Source organism: Zonotrichia albicollis, chromosome Z (genome assembly GCF_047830755.1).
Source record: "Zonotrichia albicollis isolate bZonAlb1 chromosome Z, bZonAlb1.hap1, whole genome shotgun sequence".
Lineage (NCBI taxonomy): Eukaryota > Metazoa > Chordata > Aves > Passeriformes > Passerellidae > Zonotrichia > Zonotrichia albicollis.
The window spans coordinates 40,837,989-40,856,092 of NC_133860.1; positions in this window are offsets into that span (position 1 = coordinate 40,837,989).

Sequence of the window (18,104 nt, forward strand, 5' to 3'; positions counted from 1 at the left end):
GACATTCTTTACCTGAGCAGATCATCACCAGCAAAGCTTGCTTATGTCTGCTAACAAGCACTGGCCTTCAGTCTCTCTCTTCTCAAGTACCAAAACTGTTCAAGTAGTAACAAAACAGGACATCAAAGGCCTGTGTGAAAAGGATGATCCTGTCTCTCCAGCCCTTTTCTCCAAGCTCTTTTGGAAGATAAAGCTTTATTCTCTCAGACTTTTCGCGCAATTCTGCTGCTGCTTCCACAAGACATTGTGCTGGCATGACTGCAGTGAAGCCGGGAAAGAAGAGCTGTGCTAGATGCATTTCTTGTTGATCTGTGCATTACGTCTGTTGCCACGTAGCATGATACACGGTTTACTACATTGCATGATGCCTCTCTTTCTCCATGTTGATTTCATTTTACACCCTCCTCCATTTACTTCATGATTTTACTTCCTAGTTTACTCCATCTTCTACTTTTTCCCCAATGCACCCTACCAAGGAATTTTAGATTCCTTCTTTTTCCCTTCCCAACAGATCCAGACTAAGACCGTGGCACAGTGTGTGGAGTACTACTACACCTGGAAAAAGGAGCATCCAGTTGCCAGCACTCTTGCTCAGGTGAGGGGGAAGAAAATCCAGGCGTGCCAGGAGGGTGGAGAAACTGGGAGAAGGGGACAAAACCTGCTGGCGAGCCATGCCAGACACCGCTTTGCCAGGATCACATCAGCCCGTGCGCTGGCAAAGGCGCAGCAGATGCTGCCCAGGCCTTCCTTCTGCTGCTGCCCTGAAATACGCCATTCTGGAGCCTAACTTTGGGCCAAGAAAGCCCCACCACCACCCAAATGGGCTTTGGCTCTCTACGGATGCGTTTCTCAAGGGCTGCCACCTTAGCTGACTCCAATCAGACCCTTCCTTCCCCGCTTAATTCCCCCTGACATCAGCAATCCCTGTGTTCAGGGAGATGCTGCAAACATTCAGGCAGATTTTGTACATTCCCACCATACTCCCCAGGAAGGAGCTGCCAGTGCTGTGGCTCCCCTCACACTTTCCTTAACAGCAAAGAGCAATTGGGTTGGCAATAGTGAGAGAGAGAGAGGGAGAGACTATTCTGGGTTGTATAAAGTGTCTAACCATGTGTCTTCTCGAATGTGACTGAATTTCCATCCCATTCCCAAGACATTTCTGGAGGAAAACCAGAGGGAAATAGATGTTAGGCAGAGAGGTAGAAATAAGAAATGTCGAATTCTAGAGAGCCACACATTTATGCCACCCCTTTGGCCTGTGGAAAAGAGGAGCATTTCCCTCCAAGCTCTGCCTTGGCAGCCCGCCGCAGCCCACTGGCAAAGGCAGCCGTTTGCTCAGCTCTTGAGGCTTTGGAAGGATTTCCTTAGGCCGATAGATTTTTGTGCTGGATGCAGGCATTTCCAGCTTTCTGAGGGGAAGGAAACATTGAAACAGGATTCTTTGATTTCCAGGCCGTGGGCAAAGCCAAGAGGAGCAAAAGCCCCCCCAGAAAGGAGGAGGGGCAGACAGGGAAGAGAAGCCGCAAGAGGGCTGGCAGCGCCGAGTGTCCCTGCTGCCAACCGCGCCAGCCGCCCCGTTCGGCGGGAGGCCCCTTTCCCTGCGGCCAGTGCAAACGGTGCGCAACTTCCTGCTCCTTCTGCTCCAACCTGCGCCTTTGCACTAAAACAGGCTGACCCTTTGCAAAGGCGCCGCAGGGCAAGCTCACGCCACTTGCACCATCGCCCCTCGCAGCCCTGCTCAAGCGTACAACCCACCTCAAACCCAAACAGCTCCCTTCAAACCCAGCCTTCACAATCAAACCTTGCCATGCCCCAACCAGACACACTGCATCCAAGTAGCAGCAGATGCATCAAAGCTTCCTTTGATGCTGCTGATCAAATTCCAAATAGGATGCAACAAAAGGAGGAAGACATTTCAAGGCATTGAAACAAGAAAGGTTGGACTCATGGGCTGATCAATTCACAATGTGCCACTGCCCAAAAAGACAGAAATTTGGACTTAAACGGAGATCTTGGCGCTTGCTTCAATGGTGTGTACTAAATTGACCAATGTACTAAATTGACCAAATTTGTTTCCTATCTTCCAGGGTGTTTGAAACCATCAAGGAAAGGAACAAACACAGGAGAAGACATCGGCCTCGCAAGGAAGCAGAGCCTCTCCCCAAGAAGAAAAGACCAAATTAGACAAGGCTGCGGCTTGTCCAGGCCTAGCAAGGCTTAGGCGTCAATAGGACTAGTTAGGAATAGGACTGATTTTTACGCTTTTAGACTTGTTGAAATTCTACTTAGTTAGTTTACATGATAGGAATCTCCTTCATTTCTTAGTTAAGTTACATGCATATTATTCAAGATTCTTTAGTAGTATTAGATTTATCAGTACCTGCAAGACATTTAGTGTTAGTTACGATCTGTCTTTTACCATTTCACCTTTATTGAGACAGAATCTGTTTTTATCATTAAACCGTGTTTGTTCCACTTTGTCTTTTGGTCTGTGTGAAATCACTCCAGCAACGTTTGTTCCATTTGCCTGCTGTTGCAAACACAGCACACTCCCTGACAGGAGAATCTGGGCACGCACCACCTCCCCCAGGCACAGCCCCTTGCTCAGCTGGCAGGACTGGCAAAGTTGTGTCTCCTTTACTGCCAGGGAAAGAACGCGGGCGCTTCATCCTTTGACTACTAAACATCTCAGCTGCCAGTGGAAAGGGAGGCTTTGTTTAATTCAATCAATTGGATCTAAATGAGTGCTCTGCTCTCACCATCTTTTCTGCCTCAAAGCAACGGCTTTAGTCATTTTGTAGCCCAGCAACATAACTTTGTTTCATTTTGGGGGACTGATGGACCTGACCACCTTGGAGCACGTTTCTAGAACCCCTCCGATTCTATCACATTCATAACCACATGCACCACAAAGGTATCAGTAGTTCAGTTTCAGTTTCTCTTGAAAGGAACACTCTCCCGCCCTGGGCCTCCACCAATCTCCTCAGCTAAAGCAGAGCGGCTGGCATCATTATCCTCTCTCTGGCTTCCCACACTTCAGGTATTTGCAGCAAAGAAGAAGCAAAGTCCCTCTTTTATCTAGCCCAGCAAATGGCACTGCCCAGCAAGGCTTTGGTGGCAGGGGCTGTGCAGGGTGGAGAGGGGGCCAGGGAGGGGGCAATTGCCAGGCTGCTTCTGGGAAGCCCAGGCAAGCTTGCCCTTGTCTGATGGAGCCAGTGCAGCTGGCCTTTGGAGCCTACAAAGTGTCTGCCTTGCAGTGCCACTTGGTACAGCTGCCCCCTCACTTTGCTGCCCTGTGCGCAACATGCAGCTGGGAAGGAAGCAAGATGGGCACTGAAGCAAGATTTGCTTTGCCTTAACAATAGGCAGGAAAGCAGCAAAACTGGCTGGCTTTGGTCCTATCTGGCATCTAAGTATGAAAAGAAACGTGAAGGCCGTCAGTGTGGAAAGGTAATTCCGTCAGCGTTCCTGTCTTAGAGGAATCCCCGAGTCTTTTGAGACAAACACTTAGCTTCTCCAAGGGAGCTGCAAGAGGGATGTAGAAATTCTGCATTCATGTGTGCTGCAGAAATGCCACTGTGCTGTCCCTGTGTGTGTGTGTGTGTGTGTCCCCATCATTTCCCCTGAGAAACATTCTGTTTCTCCAAGTTTCAGGGAAGGAATGATGAGGTGAGAGACCAGCTCAGAGGCCCAAGGAGGGAAAACATCAAGTGACATAATTGGGCACCAAAAGGAGATTTGACAAAGGGGGCAGCATGAATGCCTCCACTTTGAGAAGAAGCTTTGAAGTTGGCTCTCTGCTGAACAACTTGCGCATTCCAGCTCCTCTCAGAGCTGGAGGAGAGCCTGTGGGAGGAGTCGTGCTGCTTCTCCAGGGCAGGAGATGAGCTCTGGGCCCTTGGACACAGCCAGCCTCCTGGGCACGTTCAGCTGGGGACACCTTGCAGAGAAGCAGCGAGGAGAGCCACGCCTGTCCCTGCACTGCTTTTGCCCGTCTCCTCAGACCACGCAGGTCAAAAGGCCAATGGCAAGGGTCTCAGAGCAAGCTTGCAGCAGCAGAAGTAAAAGGGGCAAAGGTAGCCCATGCCTGTTTGTGTGCCATGGCTCCCCTGGGCTTCTACATGGAATGTTGGGCTGTGCCCATGGCAACTGTCGTTGTCTCCTGCTCCTGCGGCCGTTGGTGGAACACTGCTGGAGCAGCACTGGAGCAGCAGCTGCAGGATCAGCTCCTGGGCTGTCCCTGAGCAGCCGCCTCCTGCACTCAGCGCCACACCCGGCCTCTGCACCCACATCCTCGTCTCCCCGCCTGCCTCCAGGCATCCCCACAGCACTTGGGCACCGTCAAATGTAAGAAAATCCCCGTTTGCCCTCAAAGCACTAACACAAGGCCACCAGGCTCCAGCTGCCTCTCCCACCAACCACGACACACAGCCTGCGTGCTCACTTTCCCCACACCAGCTTCCATGTCAAAGCGGGCTGCACCTTGCCAAGGAATCGTCTTGCCTCCCGGGCAAACACAGACACTTCCATAGAGGATGCAGAGAGCTGTCACAGTGCACTTGCAGATCCTCCTCCACAGATCACCTGCTTCAAAGTTCTTGGCACCCATTGCACTCCTAAACCCAGCTTTTGGTGACCCCAAAACAAATTGTTCATGGCTGAGGAGTTCAGGCCTTCAGTGTCAACAAATCCCATTATGCCCTGACTCAGCTCACACCTGCTCCAAAGCTGCAAAAACAAGAATGATGGCACTTCTCCTCTGGGACCCCTGTCATTCAGGCCATGCAAGCATTTGACCGGCCTTGTCCTCAACCACAGGTGTTCAACTTCAAAAATCATCTGCTATCAGCAATCCTTATGTGCTTGCATAGTTACGTCTCTGATAGGAACATTCTCTTTTCCTATCGTATAGATACTTTCTTGCAATGCATGTAGGGCTGGTTCCGCCTCATGCTCAGGGGCAACTGGGAAATGCCGTCTTCTCAAGAACACACTCACAGTATCAGAGAATTTTCTGGCTTGGAAGGGATTCTCAAAGATCACTGAGCCCAACTGCGGGGCAGCCTCAACAATCACACCCTGTGCCCAAGAGCGCTGTCCAAACAATTTTGGAGCTCCGTCAGCCTTGGTGCTGGGACCTCATTCCTGGACAGCCTGTTCCAGTGGCCAAGCACCCTCTGGCTCTGAAGAGCCTTTTCCTTCTATCCACCCTAAGCCTGCACTGGCACATCTTGCAGGCCATTCTCTTGGGTGTTCCCAGTGGCTCCAGGACTGAAGAGAGTAGTGCATGGCCTTCTGCTTCCCCTCCTCAGGAAGCTGCTGACTGCTAGAGGCTCCTGCCTAGGCAATTCCACCTCAAAAACATGGCAATGACAGCAAACAGAAAGGAGCTGGGACAGAGGAGCTCAGGCTTTGCAACCATGAGGATCAGAAGGAAGGCTACTGACACATCCTTGGCAGAACCATTTTTAACTGGAGCATTGTTTGGACCTTTTTCAGGTGGAAAGGAGAGGAACAATGAAAAGGAAAGCAAGAGCCAACAATCAGCCGTGAGTTTTGGCCTAGGGTTAAAGGGCAGCAAACTGGAGGAATGGCCAGGAGGAGAACTGCTCTTTCACACTCACGCTGGGATGGCTTCAAGCCTGTGCAGCCACAGGAAGGCTCTCTCGAGCACTTGCCTTTCTTACCTCCACCTCCTTCTTCCTTCAGACACATCAATGTTGGCAGCGACTTTCAGGCTCAGCTCCCAGAGCTGCAGAGCAGAGCACCAAGTGAGGATGAAGAGCCTGCAACCCTGCTCTGGAAGCCCTGGGGGGAAGATGACTCTGACATGGAAAAACCTGACAGAGGTAGCTTCTCTTCAAGCTTTTCTTCCACCCCTGACATACTTGGGTCTTTCAAAAGCTCCTTTTGCATAGAAAGGCAGCTTTTTGCAGCCTCTGCTTCTCTCCCTGTCTCGCCCATCTTCCCATCTACAAGTGTTAGAGGCAAGGAGAATGCTCTGCTTCTGCAGCAGAGCAGGAAAAAGAGCAAGCATCTTGCTCTCCAAATTGCTCAGGCCCATTTGCCACTGCAAGAGGGGAGATTGGCCTCCACTTCTTCTTACAGAAGCTGCTTTGAAGGGAGAGCCAGCACTGCGGGGGCCCTCGCTTCAGCTGGCCCTGCCTTTGCTCTCCTTTTCATGCTCTCCAAGCTGCTGCATTTAGCTCCCGGCCTTTCCTTGCGCCTTGCATGGCAACCTTTGCCCTTGCTGGCCTCAAGGCTGACTTTGGCTGGGTTTTTGTTGTGCTTGCAGTAAGAGAACTGCTGGACATGGCCAGCTCCCGTGGCATTCCCGGGGCAGCAGCTGACCTGGAGCGCGCCCTGCACTGCCTGCACCAGGCACGCGGCAGCGTTGCGGTAAGAAGCGGCTCTGTGGGCGCACACAAGAGGGCACAGGGAATGCACAAGGCCCGCCCACTGGGACAGCCTTTCCTGCCTGCTCCTTCAAGGAGTGTCTTTCTAGGGAGCAGAGCACTGGCTGCCTGCTGTGTCTCCTCCAGCGGCGTCAGGGCTGAGCCCAAAGGGCTCCAGCAGGGACAATCTCCCTCCTGCAGGCGGCGGCGCAAGGCCCTGCAGCCTGCTGCCTTGGAAATGGCCTGCCCGTCTGGGTTCTCTAAGACATTTGGAGGGGAAATTCCCACAAGCCTCAGTCAGCTGAGGCCATTCTGGCTGCAGCAGGAGCAAAATCATTACGTTGGTGAGCAAAATGTCACTCTTGGGGACCAGGATCAAAGGGCTGGGCAGCAAAAACTAGGCACTGGCATCAAATCCCAGGCTCTCACCCACATGGCATACAGTTGCTTGAATGTCTGAAGAGGCAAAGTAGCTGAAAGGCAGCATCTCTGATTTTTGGCTCATTTTGGATGTGGTGCGGTGGCTAAAGCCTTTTCCCCTTGGATCTTGCAGGAGGCTCTGGAGATGTTGCTCTCAGGGGGGCCTGCGACAACTCAAGGCCATCCCTTGGCCGATTATCATTACGCAGGTAAGCAAAGCAGAAGCAGAGCTTCTTCCTTCACTGGCAGATGCTGCCGTCCCCTTCATTGTTGTGGCAAGCGTTTCTGCTTTAACAAATTGGGCTTAACACCAGCACAAGGTCTTGTCTTCTCGGCGGGTGGGGAAAGCACCAGCATCTAGTCCTTCAGCTTGACTTGTTTTCCAGTCCTTTTCCCTGGGCAATGCCTGCTCTTGTCTTCATCACCTTCTCAGGGAGCAGACATGTACTCACACGTCAATGATGGCCTGCTACCATTTGCTTTTTGTGGCCACTGGGATCCACTTCATGTGGATCCAGGGATCCATTTACCTGCTGCTTTTTATTGCCAGGCTCTGACAGATGGACACCTGAGGAGAAGGACTCCTTCCAAAAGGCTTTCCACACCTATGGCAAGGATTTCCATCTCATCCAGAAGCAGGTAAAGCCGCAGGACATTCTTTACCTGAGCAGATCATCACCAGCAAAGCTTGCTTATGTCTGCTAACAAGCACTGGCCTTCAGTCTCTCTCTTCTCAAGTACCAAAACTGTTCAAGTAGTAACAAAACAGGACATCAAAGGCCTGTGTGAAAAGGATGATCCTGTCTCTCCAGCCCTTTTCTCCAAGCTCTTTTGGAAGATAAAGCTTTATTCTCTCAGACTTTTTGCGCAATTCTGCTGCTGCTTCCACAAGACATTGTGCTGGCATGACTGCAATGAAGCCGGGAAAGAAGAGCTGTGCTAGATGCATTTCTTGTTGATCTGTGCATTACGTCTGTTGCCACGTAGCATGATACACGGTTTACTACATTGCATGATGCCTCTCTTTCTCCATGTTGATTTCATTTTACACCCTCCTCCATTTACTTCATGATTTTACTTCCTAGTTTACTCCATCTTCTACTTTTTCCCCAATGCACCCTACCAAGGAATTTTAGATTCCTTCTTTTTCCCTTCCCAACAGATCCAGACTAAGACCGTGGCACAGTGTGTGGAGTATTACTACACCTGGAAAAAGGAGCATCCAGTTGCCAGCACTCTTGCTCAGGTGAGGGGGAAGAAAATCCAGGCGTGCCAGGAGGGTGGAGAAACTGGGAGAAGGGGACAAAACCTGCTGGCGAGCCATGCCAGACACCGCTTTGCCAGGATCACATCAGCCCGTGCGCTGGCAAAGGCGCAGCAGATGCTGCCCAGGCCTTCCTTCTGCTGCTGCCCTGAAATACGCCATTCTGGAGCCTAACTTTGAGCCAAGAAAGCCGCACCACCACCCAAATGGGCTTTGGCTCTCTACGGATGGTTTTCTCAAGGGCTGCCACCTTAGCTGACTCCAATCAGACCCTTCCTTCCCCGCTTAATTCCCCCTGACATCAGCAATCCCTGTGTTCAGGGAGATGCTGCAAACATTCAGGCAGATTTTGTACATTCCCACCATACTCCCCAGGAAGGAGCTGCCAGTGCTGTGGCTCCCCTCACACTTTCCTTAACAGCAAAGAGCAATTGGGTTGGCAATAGTGAGAGAGAGAGAGGGAGAGACTATTCTGGGTTGTATAAAGTGTCTAACCATGTGTCTTCTCGAATGTGACTGAATTTCCATCCCATTCCCAAGACATTTCTGGAGGAAAACCAGAGGGAAATAGATGTTAGGCAGAGAGGTAGAAATAAGAAATGTCGAATTCTAGAGAGCCACACATTTATGCCACCCCTTTGGCCTGTGGAAAAGAGGAGCATTTCCCTCCAAGCTCTGCCTTGGCAGCCCGCCGCAGCCCACTGGCAAAGGCAGCCGTTTGCTCAGCTCTTGAGGCTTTGGAAGGATTTCCTTAGGCCGATAGATTTTTGTGCTGGATGCAGGCATTTCCAGCTTTCTGAGGGGAAGGAAACATTGAAACAGGATTCTTTGATTTCCAGGGCGTGGGCAAAGCCAAGAGGAGCAAAAGCCCCCCCAGAAAGGAGGAGGGGCAGACAGGGAAGAGAAGCCGCAAGAGGGCTGGCAGCGCCGAGTGTCCCTGCTGCCAACCGAGCCAGCCGCCCCGTTCGGCGGGAGGCCCCTTTCCCTGCGGCCAGTGCAAACGGTGCGCAACTTCCTGCTCCTTCTGCTCCAACCTGCGCCTTTGCACTAAAACAGGCTGACCCTTTGCAAAGGCGCCGCAGGGCAAGCTCACGCCACTTGCACCATCGCCCCTCGCAGCCCTGCTCAAGCGTACAACCCACCTCAAACCCAAACAGCTCCCTTCAAACCCAGCCTTCACAATCAAACCTTGCCATGCCCCAACCAGACACACTGCATCCAAGTAGCAGCAGATCCATCAAAGCTTCCTTTGATGCTGCTGATCAAATTCCAAATAGGATGCAACAAAAGGAGGAAGACATTTCAAGGCATTGAAACAAGAAAGGTTGGACTCATGGGCTGATCAATTCACAATGTGCCACTGCCCAAAAAGACAGAAATTTGGACTTAAACGGAGATCTTGGCGCTTGCTTCAATGGTGTGTACTAAATTGACCAATGTACTAAATTGACCAAATTTGTTTCCTATCTTCCAGGGTGTTTGAAACCATCAAGGAAAGGAACAAACACAGGAGAAGACATCGGCCTCGCAAGGAAGCAGAGCCTCTCCCCAAGAAGAAAAGACCAAATTAGACAAGGCTGCGGCTTGTCCAGGCCTAGCAAGGCTTAGGCGTCAATAGGACTAGTTAGGAATAGGACTGATTTTTACGCTTTTAGACTTGTTGAAATTCTACTTAGTTAGTTTACATGATAGGAATCTCCTTCATTTCTTAGTTAAGTTACATGCATATTATTCAAGATTCTTTAGTAGTATTAGATTTATCAGTACCTGCAAGACATTTAGTGTTAGTTACGATCCGTCTTTTACCATTTCACCTTTATTGAGACAGAATCTGTTTTTATCATTAAACCGTGTTTGTTCCACTTTGTCTTTTGGTCTGTGTGAAATCACTCCAGCAACGTTTGTTCCATTTGCCTGCTGTTGCAAACACAGCACACTCCCTGACAGGAGAATCTGGGCACGCACCACCTCCCCCAGGCACAGCCCCTTGCTCAGCTGGCAGGACTGGCAAAGTTGTGTCTCCTTTACTGCCAGGGAAAGAACGCGGGCGCTTCATCCTTTGACTACTAAACATCTCAGCTGCCAGTGGAAAGGGAGGCTTTGTTTAATTCAATCAATTGGATCTAAATGAGTGCTCTGCTCTCACCATCTTTTCTGCCTCAAAGCAACGGCTTTAGTCATTTTGTAGCCCAGCAACATAACTTTGTTTCATTTTGGGGGACTGATGGACCTGACCACCTTGGAGCACGTTTCTAGAACCCCTCCGATTCTATCACATTCATAACCACATGCACCACAAAGGTATCAGTAGTCCAGTTTCAGTTTCTCTTGAAAGGAACACTCTCCCGCCCTGGGCCTCCACCAATCTCCTCAGCTAAAGCAGAGCGGCTGGCATCATTATCCTCTCTCTGGCTTCCCACACTTCAGGTATTTGCAGCAAAGAAGAAGCAAAGTCCCTCTTTTATCTAGCCCAGCAAATGGCACTGCCCAGCAAGCCTTTGGTGGCAGGGGCTGTGCAGGGTGGAGAGGGGGCCAGGGAGGGGGCAATTGCCAGGCTGCTTCTGGGAAGCGCAGGCAAGCTTGCCCTTGTCTGATGGAGCCAGTGCAGCTGGCCTTTGGAGCCTACAAAGTGTCTGCCTTGCAGTGCCACTTGGTACAGCTGCCCCCTCACTTTGCTGCCCTGTGCGCAACATGCAGCTGGGAAGGAAGCAAGATGGGCACTGAAGCAAGATTTGCTTTGCCTTAACAATAGGCAGGAAAGCAGCAAAACTGGCTGGCTTTGGTCCTATCTGGCATCTAAGTATGAAAAGAAACGTGAAGGCCGTCAGTGTGGAAAGGTAATTCCGTCAGCGTTCCTGTCTTAGAGGAATCCCCGAGTCTTTTGAGACAAACACTTAGCTTCTCCAAGGGAGCTGCAAGAGGGATGTAGAAATTCTGCATTCATGTGTGCTGCAGAAATGCCACTGTGCTGTCCCTGTGTGTGTGTGTGTGTGTGTCCCCATCATTTCCCCTGAGAAACATTCTGTTTCTCCAAGTTTCAGGGAAGGAATGATGAGGTGAGAGACCAGCTCAGAGGCCCAAGGAGGGAAAACATCAAGTGACATAATTGGGCACCAAAAGGAGATTTGACAAAGGGGGCAGCATGAATGCCTCCACTTTGAGAGGAAGCTTTGAAGTTGGCTCTCTGCTGAACAACTTGCGCATTCCAGCTCCTCTCAGAGCTGGAGGAGAGCCTGTGGGAGGAGTCGTGCTGCTTCTCCAGGGCAGGAGATGAGCTCTGGGCCCTTGGACACAGCCAGCCTCCTGGGCACGTTCAGCTGGGGACACCTTGCAGAGAAGCAGCGAGGAGAGCCACGCCTGTCCCTGCACTGCTTTTGCCCGTCTCCTCAGACCACGCAGGTCAAAAGGCCAATGGCAAGGGTCTCAGAGCAAGCTTGCAGCAGCAGAAGTAAAAGGGGCAAAGGTAGCCCATGCCTGTTTGTGTGCCATGGCTCCCCTGGGGTTCTACATGGAATGTTGGGCTGTGCCCATGGCAACTGTCGTTGTCTCCTGCTCCTGCGGCCGTTGGTGGAACGCTGCTGGAGCAGCACTGGAGCAGCAGCTGCAGGATCAGCTCCTGGGCTGTCCCTGAGCAGCCGCCTCCTGCACTCAGCGCCACACCCGGCCTCTGCACCCACATCCTCGTCTCCCCGCCTGCCTCCAGGCATCCCCACAGCACTTGGGCACCGTCAAAGGTAAGAAAATCCCCGTTTGCCCTCAAAGCACTAACACAAGGCCACCAGGCTCCAGCTGCCTCTCCCACCAACCACGACACACAGCCTGCGTGCTCACTTTCCCCACACCAGCTTCCATGTCAAAGCGGGCTGCACCTTGCCAAGGAATCGTCTTGCCTCCCGGGCAAACACAGACACTTCCATAGAGGATGCAGAGAGCTGTCACAGTGCACTTGCAGATCCTCCTCCACAGATCACCTGCTTCAAAGTTCTTGGCACCCATTGCACTCCTAAACCCAGCTTTTGGTGACCCCAAAACAAATTGTTCATGGCTGAGGAGTTCAGGCCTTCAGTGTCAACAAATCCCATTATGCCCTGACTCAGCTCACACCTGCTCCAAAGCTGCAAAAACAAGAATGATGGCACTTCTCCTCTGGGACCCCTGTCATTCAGGCCATGCAAGCATTTGACCGGCCTTGTCCTCAACCACAGGTGTTCAACTTCAAAAATCATCTGCTATCAGCAATCCTTATGTGCTTGCCTAGTTACGTCTCTGATAGGAACATTCTCTTTTCCTATCGTATAGATACTTTCTTGCAATGCATGTAGGGCTGGTTCCGCCTCATGCTTAGGGGCAACTGGGAAATGCCGTCTTCTCAAGAACACACTCACAGTATCAGAGAATTTTCTGGCTTGGAAGGGATTCTCAAAGATCACTGAGCCCAACTGCGGGGCTGCCTCAACAATCACACCCTGTGCCCAAGAGCGCTGTCCAAACAATTTTGGAGCTCCGTCAGCCTTGGTGCTGGGACCTCTTTCCTGGACAGCCTGTTCCAGTGGCCAAGCACCCTCTGGCTGAAGAGCCTTTTCCTTCTATCCACCCTAAGCCTGCACTGGCACATCTTGCAGGCCATTCTCTTGGGTGTTCCCAGTGGCTCCAGGACTGAAGAGAGTAGTGCATGGCCTTCTGCTTCCCCTCCTCAGGAAGCTGCTGACTGCTAGAGGCTCCTGCCTAGGCAATTCCACCTCAAAAACATGGCAATGACAGCAAACAGAAAGGAGCTGGGACAGAGGAGCTCAGGCTTTGCAACCATGAGGATCAGAAGGAAGGCTACTGACACATCCTTGGCAGAACCATTTTTAACTGGAGCATTGTTTGGACCTTTTTCAGGTGGAAAGGAGAGGAACAATGAAAAGGAAAGCAAGAGCCAACAATCAGCCGTGAGTTTTGGCCTAGGGTTAAAGGGCAGCAAACTGGAGGAATGGCCAGGAGGAGAACTGCTCTTTCACACTCACGCTGGGATGGCTTCAAGCCTGTGCAGCCACAGGAAGGCTCTCTCGAGCACTTGCCTTTCTTACCTCCACCTCCTTCTTCCTTCAGACACATCAATGTTGGCAGCGACTTTCAGGCTGAGCTCCCAGAGCTGCAGAGCAGAGCACCAAGTGAGGATGAAGAGCCTGCAACCCTGCTCTGGAAGCCCTGGGGGGAAGATGACTCTGACATGGAAAAACCTGACAGAGGTAGCTTCTCTTCAAGCTTTTCTTCCACCCCTGACATACTTGGGTCTTTCAAAAGCTCCTTTTGCATAGAAAGGCAGCTTTTTGCAGCCTCTGCTTCTCTCCCTGTCTCGCCCATCTTCCCATCTACAAGTGTTAGAGGCAAGGAGAATGCTCTGCTTCTGCAGCAGAGCAGGAAAAAGAGCAAGCATCTTGCTCTCCAAATTGCTCAGGCCCATTTGCCACTGCAAGAGGGGAGATTGGCCTCCACTTCTTCTTACAGAAGCTGCTTTGAAGGGAGAGCCAGCACTGCGGGGGCCCTCGCTTCAGCTGGCCCTGCCTTTGCTCTCCTTTTCATGCTCTCCAAGCTGCTGCATTTAGCTCCCGGCCTTTCCTTGCGCCTTGCATGGCAACCTTTGCCCTTGCTGGCCTCAAGGCTGACTTTGGCTGGGTTTTTGTTGTGCTTGCAGTAAGAGAACTGCTGGACATGGCCAGCTCCCGTGGCATTCCCGGGGCAGCAGCTGACCTGGAGCGCGCCCTGCACTGCCTGCACCAGGCACGCGGCAGCGTTGCGGTAAGAAGCGGCTCTGTGGGCGCACACAAGAGGGCACAGGGAATGCACAAGGCCCGCCCACTGGGACAGCCTTTCCTGCCTGCTCCTTCAAGGAGTGTCTTTCTAGGGAGCAGAGCACTGGCTGCCTGCTGTGTCTCCTCCAGCTGCGTCAGGGCTGAGCCCAAAGGGCTCCAGCAGGGACAATCTCCCTCCTGCAGGCGGCGGCGCAAGGCCCTGCAGCCTGCTGCCTTGGAAATGGCCTGCCCGTCTGGGTTCTCTAAGACATTTGGAGGGGAAATTCCCACAAGCCTCAGTCAGCTGAGGCCATTCTGGCTGCAGCAGGAGCAAAATCATTACGTTGGTGAGCAAAATGCCACTCTTGGGGACCAGGATCAAAGGGCTGGGCAGCAAAACTAGGCACTGGCATCAAATCCCAGGCTCTCACCCACATGGCATACAGTTGCTTGAATGTCTGAAGAGGCAAAGTAGCTGAAAGGCAGCATCTCTGATTTTTGGCTCATTTTGGATGTGGTGCGGTGGCTAAAGCCTTTTCCCCTTGGATCTTGCAGGAGGCTCTGGAGATGTTGCTCTCAGGGGGGCCTGCGACAACTCAAGGCCATCCCTTGGCCGATTAGCATTACGCAGGTAAGCAAAGCAGAGCTTCTTCCTTCACTGGCAGATGCTGCCGTCCCCTTCATTGTTGTGGCAAGCGTTTCTGCTTTAACAAATTTGGCTTAACACCAGCACAAGGTCTTGTCTTCTCGGCGGGTGGGGAAAGCACCAGCATCTAGTCCTTCAGCTTGACTTGTTTTCCAGTCCTTTTCCCTGGGCAATGCCTGCTCTTGTCTTCATCACCTTCTCAGGGAGCAGACATGTACTCACACGTCAATGATGGCCTGCTACCATTTGCTTTTTGTGGCCACTGGGATCTACCTCATGTGGATCCAGGGATCCATTTACCTGCTGCTTTTTATTGCCAGGCTCTGACAGATGGACACCTGAGGAGAAGGACTCCTTCCAAAAGGCTTTCCACACCTATGGCAAGGATTTCCATCTCATCCAGAAGCAGGTAAAGCCGCAGGACATTCTTTACCTGAGCAGATCATCACCAGCAAAGCTTGCTTATGTCTGCTAACAAGCACTGGCCTTCAGTCTCTCTCTTCTCAAGTACCAAAACTGTTCAAGTAGTAACAAAACAGGACATCAAAGGCCTGTGTGAAAAGGATGATCCTGTCTCTCCAGCCCTTTTCTCCAAGCTCTTTTGGAAGATAAAGCTTTATTCTCTCAGACTTTTTGCGCAATTCTGCTGCTGCTTCCACAAGACATTGTGCTGGCATGACTGCAGTGAAGCCGGGAAAGAAGAGCTGTGCTAGATGCATTTCTTGTTGATCTGTGCATTACGTCTGTTGCCACGTAGCATGATACACGGTTTACTACATTGCATGATGCCTCTCTTTCTCCATGTTGATTTCATTTTACACCCTCCTCCATTTACTTCATGATTTTACTTCCTAGTTTACTCCATCTTCTACTTTTTCCCCAATGCACCCTACCAAGGAATTTTAGATTCCTTCTTTTTCCCTTCCCAACAGATCCAGACTAAGACCGTGGCACAGTGTGTGGAGTACTACTACACCTGGAAAAAGGAGCATCCAGTTGCCAGCACTCTTGCTCAGGTGAGGGGGAAGAAAATCCAGGCGTGCCAGGAGGGTGGAGAAACTGGGAGAAGGGGACAAAACCTGCTGGCGAGCCATGCCAGACACCGCTTTGCCAGGATCACATCAGCCCGTGCGCTGGCAAAGGCGCAGCAGATGCTGCCCAGGCCTTCCTTCTGCTGCTGCCCTGAAATACGCCATTCTGGAGCCTTTCTTTGAGCCAAGAAAGCCCCACCACCACCCAAATGGGCTTTGGCTCTCTACGGATGCGTTTCTCAAGGGCTGCCACCTTAGCTGACTCCAATCAGACCCTTCCTTCCCCGCTTAATTCCCCCTGACATCAGCAATCCCTGTGTTCAGGGAGATGCTGCAAACATTCAGGCAGATTTTGTACATTCCCACCATACTCCCCAGGAAGGAGCTGCCAGTGCTGTGGCTCCCCTCACACTTTCCTTAACAGCAAAGAGCAATTGGGTTGGCAATAGTGAGAGAGAGAGAGGGAGAGACTATTCTGGGTTGTATAAAGTGTCTAACCATGTGTCTTCTCAAATTTGACTGAATTTCCATCCCATTCCCAAGACATTTCTGGAGGAAAACCAGAGGGAAATAGATGTTAGGCAGAGAGGTAGAAATAAGAAATGTCGAATTCTAGAGAGCCACACATTTATGCCACCCCTTTGGCCTGTGGAAAAGAGGAGCATTTCCCTCCAAGCTCTGCCTTGGCAGCCCGCCGCAGCCCACTGGCAAAGGCAGCCGTTTGCTCAGCTCTTGAGGCTTTGGAAGGATTTCCTTAGGCCGATAGATTTTTGTGCTGGATGCAGGCATTTCCAGCTTTCTGAGGGGAAGGAAACATTGAAACAGGATTCTTTGATTTCCAGGCCGTGGGCAAAGCCAAGAGGAGCAAAAGCCCCCCCAGAAAGGAGGAGGGGCAGACAGGGAAGAGAAGCCGCAAGAGGGCTGGCAGCGCCGAGTGTCCCTGCTGCCAACCGCGCCAGCCGCCCCGTTCGGCGGGAGGCCCCTTTCCCTGCGGCCAGTGCAAACGGTGCGCAACTTCCTGCTCCTTCTGCTCCAACCTGCGCCTTTGCACTAAAACAGGCTGACCCTTTGCAAAGGCGCCGCAGGGCAAGCTCACGCCACTTGCACCATCGCCCCTCGCAGCCCTGCTCAAGCGTACAACCCACCTCAAACCCAAACAGCTCCCTTCAAACCCAGCCTTCACAATCAAATCTTGCCATGCCCCAACCAGACACACTGCATCCAAGTAGCAGCAGATGCATCAAAGCTTCCTTTGATGCTGCTGATCAAATTCCAAATAGGATGCAACAAAAGGAGGAAGACATTTCAAGGCATTGAAACAAGAAAGGTTGGACTCATGGGCTGATCAATTCACAATGTGCCACTGCCCAAAAAGACAGAAATTTGGACTTAAACGGAGATCTTGGCGCTTGCTTCAATGGTGTGTACTAAATTGACCAATGTACTAAATTGACCAAATTTGTTTCCTATCTTCCAGGGTGTTTGAAACCATCAAGGAAAGGAACAAACACAGGAGAAGACATCGGCCTCGCAAGGAAGCAGAGCCTCTCCCCAAGAAGAAAAGACCAAATTTGACAAGGCTGCGGCTTGTCCAGGCCTAGCAAGGCTTAGGCGTCAATAGGACTAGTTAGGAATAGGACTGATTTTTACGCTTTTAGACTTGTTGAAATTCTACTTAGTTAGTTTACATGATAGGAATCTCCTTCATTTCTTAGTTAAGTTACATGCATATTATTCAAGATTCTTTAGTAGTATTAGATTTATCAGTACCTGCAAGACATTTAGTGTTAGTTGCGATCCGTCTTTTACCATTTCACCTTTATTGAGACAGAATCTGTTTTTATCATTAAACCGTGTTTGTTCCACTTTGTCTTTTGGTCTGTGTGAAATCACTCCAGCAACGTTTGTTCCATTTGCCTGCTGTTGCAAACACAGCACACTCCCTGACAGGAGAATCTGGGCACGCACCACCTCCCCCAGGCACAGCCCCTTGCTCAGCTGGCAGGACTGGCAAAGTTGTGTCTCCTTTACTGCCAGGGAAAGAACGCGGGCGCTTCATCCTTTGACTACTAAACATCTCAGCTGCCAGTGGAAAGGGAGGCTTTGTTTAATTCAATCAATTGGATCTAAATGACGGCTCTGCTCTCACCATCTTTTCTGCCTCAAAGCAACGGCTTTAGTCATTTTGTAGCCCAGCAACATAACTTTGTTTCATTTTGGGGGACTGATGGACCTGACCACCTTGGAGCACGTTTCTAGAACCCCTCCGATTCTATCATATTCATAACCACATGCACCACAAAGGTATCAGTCGTTCAGTTTCAGTTTCTCTTGAAAGGAACACTCTCCCGCCCCGGGCCTCCACCAATCTCCTCAGCTAAAGCAGAGCGGCTGGCATCATTATCCTCTCTCTGGCTTCCCACACTTCAGGTATTTGCAGCAAAGAAGAAGCAAAGTCCCTCTTTTATCTAGCCCAGCAAATGGCACTGCCCAGCAAGCCTTTGGTGGCAGGGGCTGTGCAGGGTGGAGAGGGGGCCAGGGAGGGGGCAATTGCCAGGCTGCTTCTGGGAA